The sequence below is a fragment of the Vespula pensylvanica genome, chromosome 10, assembly GCF_014466175.1.
Source record: "Vespula pensylvanica isolate Volc-1 chromosome 10, ASM1446617v1, whole genome shotgun sequence".
NCBI classification, from domain to species: domain Eukaryota; kingdom Metazoa; phylum Arthropoda; class Insecta; order Hymenoptera; family Vespidae; genus Vespula; species Vespula pensylvanica.
Window position 1 is genome coordinate 1,243,701 of NC_057694.1, and position 4,050 is coordinate 1,247,750.

The 4,050-nt window shown below is 29.9% G+C and overlaps 1 protein-coding gene across 4 annotated transcripts in view; it reads right to left on the reverse strand.

Moving 5' to 3' along the window:
- The window catches only part of LOC122632398 (chloride intracellular channel exc-4), a 14,048-nt gene that overhangs the window by 7,346 nt on the left and 2,652 nt on the right, over nucleotides 1-4,050 (reverse strand). The gene's annotated exons all lie outside the window — the stretch shown is intronic.

The following is a 4,050-nucleotide window of genomic DNA, read 5'->3' on the forward strand; positions in this document are numbered from 1 at the left end:
AGAGGATTGGTAAGAAAGGAAATATAATGACTCCAAATTCCTATTAGGTCGCGTTTACCGAGTCGATGACGATAATAATCGAGTACCGGAGGTGAATTGCCACGTGGAATTAATCGGAGGAAGGAATGAATAAGTGAGTGAGAGAAAGAGAGAAATATATCTACGGAATATTTCATTCTAAAATATTCTTCTTACTGACAATAATAAGATTACAAATCGTACGGGTATTTCCAGACATTTATCACTATTCTTTTTAAAAGTATTATCTCTTTCTCTCTGCTCCTTTGTAAATAAAACGATCGATTTTTCGAACGTTAAATATATATCACACATATTCGAACGATATCTTTGAAAAATGATTACTTTCCTCGGAAAGTTTTCTTTGAAAATAAATCGAAGAGAAGTACGGAGAGATTTTACTTGGTCTAAACTTTATATAAACTACTCTTTCTCCTAAAAAGAAAAAAAAAGAAAAAAAAAAAAGAAAAGAAAAATGGACTACAAACGTGTAGGCCAATCAAGATGCATCGTAAAAGTTTCGTTAAGATACAAATAAAAAGAAAAAAGAAAAAAGAAAAAGATCGAACGATATGTAAACCTACTAAGCAATTATATGAAACACCAGGTATGTAGAGAAGATATCGAAAGAGAGAAAGGAAGAACGAAGCAAATGTGTGTGTGTGTGTGTGCGCGTATGTAAAAGAGAGAGAAAGATAGACAGAAAAAGAAAGATAGATAGCAATCAGGAAAAAGAGAAAAGAGAGAAGAAGAGAGAAGATAGCAATCAGAAAGGAGTAAAAAGAGAGGGAAAGAAAAAACAGGTAGGTTGTCGTTTACACGGCAGACTGGAGAAAGACGGGCGAAGAAAGCGGAAGGCAAAGGAGTTCATCGTTTAACGGTAGAATCTCTCGAGGACTTCTTCTTCGTTCGTTCGTTCGTGCGCGTTACGGTCTTCGCCGTTTCGTCGTATACAATTTGACACACTTTGTAGGATCGCCTCCGGATCGCAAGGTCAGCCGGTTAACGTTTAATCATTATCGAGAAGCGAGCTTACGTTCTAACGTAAGTACGTACAAATATGACGTATATATAATGTGTACCGAAAACTCATAATTTATCTTTAAAGAAGAATGAGAGGATAAAAATATTCCAAAATTTCTCCTCTCTCTCTCTCTCCTCGATCATTGTTCATAGTTGTTCGATAATTAAATGTGATTATTTTATATATGTATTATTGTAAAAATTGTTTATATAATTAATTGTAATGTTATAAATAATTGTTCATAGGTTTTCGAGTAAATAATAAAATAAAATAAAGATTATAGAAAGATATAAATGATGTGTTATTGATAGATCATGCTATATATATATATAGCAAGAGAGAGAGAGAGAGAGAGAGAGAGAGAGAGAGGATAAATTGATAAAATTATATCACATATAAATTATTTTTTTATTATTTAGCGAGCATTACGCTTAATTGTTAAATCAATGTATTTTAAATAAAAAAAGTTTAAAGCATCAATCAAGTGTTGTGACACTAAAATTTGAAAAAAGAAAATTCAAGTTAATCAAGAAAATTGGTTTATAAATGATTTATATATATAGTATATGTACGATAATGGTAGGATTAAGACGATTGAACTATCTTCAAACAAGGAAAATATTTGTAATCCTATATGATATCATCGTAAAAGCTGTATGCATTTACTAATTATATAAATAACTAACTGATGACATGTCTAATAATAAAATAAATATAAAAAAAGAAAGAACGAGAAAATACAACTAGTTTGTTACCGATCGATGCATATATACTTTTAATTTCTTATGAATATAATAATATTAAAAAAAATTCAACTATTGTATATTTGAAAATAAATACATTGTTGTTTAATGCTTAAGCTAATTACATATAGTAATATAATTATTACTATATGTTTGCAATATTGAATTACCAAGAAGATTATATATATATATATATTTTTTAATTTAATTTTTAAAACTATTTTCTAATTATTAATATATTGTGAAACAAAGATATCTGTTGCAAAAATATCGAAATTTTTTCTTGTCAATGACAATAAACCAGTGCTTAAAAAATCGCTCTATCGACTTTATCGATTTTACCTGTGTTAAATTCCGCTGGTTTCTCTCGTTAGAATAAACCTCTCATCATTTTATCACTCTCTTATCTCTATTATATTTAGATTTTTCATTGATATAGATATACCTGAAATGTCAAATATTACCGTATAACTAATTCAATAGAAGAAACATCAAATTAATATTACGACGATATAATGATATATTGGTAAGAAAAATGAAAAACCTCTCTGCTCTTCATCCCTATATAACGAAATTAGCTCATTGATTTAATTATATTTCCACATTAAAAAAAGTGGATACGAATTGGACTCGTTATAAGATCTCAGTGGAATGACAACGTGGAAAAATTAAAAGGAAAAAAGAAAATACAAAAAAAGAAAAAAAGAAATGAGATAATAGACGAGTCCAATCAAGATCTGGTCCAAGTCGATCTAATCGGCGAAAGTTTCGATCGCGAGTTCGTTAATATATCTCTATATCTCGTATTTGTCCGGTTCTTGCTCCAGAATAGGACAACGCTTCCATTTCAAGCGACATTTCTTCGGAAAGTTGGCGAAAGAAAGCAATCTAAGAAGGAGAGAGTCTCTCTCGATCGGCTTTCATCCGATATTGCATTTAGGGATCTTTAAAAAAAAAGAAAGAGAGAGAGAAAAAAAAGACGAGCTAATTTTATGCAAAAAAGAAAAAAACGTATACAATAAAAGACGGATAAAAGATGATAAGAAGAAATAAAATAAAAAAAAAAAAAAGAGAGAGAGAAAAGAGAGAATACAATATAATCGATATCGTCTCATACGAGGAAACGTTATCTTTACATTAGGTACGATAAATTGGCTTTCGTTATCAAAACTGAAGTTCTCCCGCCTTTTTCTGATTTTTCTTTCCATCTTTTTCCTTCTTCTCTTTCGCATTCGATATTCATTGCTATGGATTTTTTTTAATGAATTATGTTGGACTCTGAATGAAAAGGTTAATACATTTAATACGTCCTTGATACGTATCTTTCCCCATGAAGACGCAAAAAGAATTCCTTTTTATTATTATTATTATTATTATTCTTTTTTTTTTCTTTTTCTTTCTTCGACGACTTTAAAATAAAATGTCTGACAAATTTTCTTGATCAATGATTCGTCACGATAATCAATTTTGTAAACCATCTATCTATGTATCGCGTCGAATCAAATTATACTCCGTTATCTAATTCTAAGTAACGTTTCGTTGATATTTCCTTTTTTTTTTTTTCCTTTCTTTTTCTTTTCAAGCTCGTTGCTCTAAACGTGGACCCAGACGTCATTATTCCATGTGGAAAATTACAAGTGTACGCAGAAGCTAGAGACGAACGAAAGAAATGTTTACTTACTTTTATATAGATACATAGATATATATATATATATATGTACGTATATGCATATATATATATATATATATACATTCATAGATCGTAAAAGGTAGGGTGACACTCGTGTTCTTTCGTGGCACTCACGAAATCGAGTTATCGTGTTACTTACGTTTATTTAATACAGAATACCGATCGTGGTATTAACATAAGTGGAAAACCCGCGAGCTCCAGAGTAGCCAAGTGAAATGCCGCTTGTGTTACATAAACATATAAATAACTCGATAACTCGCTCGTGCTCGCAAAATATTCTGCACACGTACGTACATAAACGCTAATATACATACACATACATACACGCCTACATGTATTTTATAAGAGATATATATTCTTTTTCTTTTACTCGTTTTATCCCTTGTAACTCTTCTCCCTACTTTATCCATTACTCTTATTCACAACAAAGTTATTCTATTAAAATTTTGATAGATAATATAGATATCAATAGGTGAATTGTAAGAATGATTTCTTCGACATTATATTTAAGTGAATGTGTTATAATTTATAAAAAATGTTGATCACGTTGATATCACTTCTTTTTCTTTCTTTCT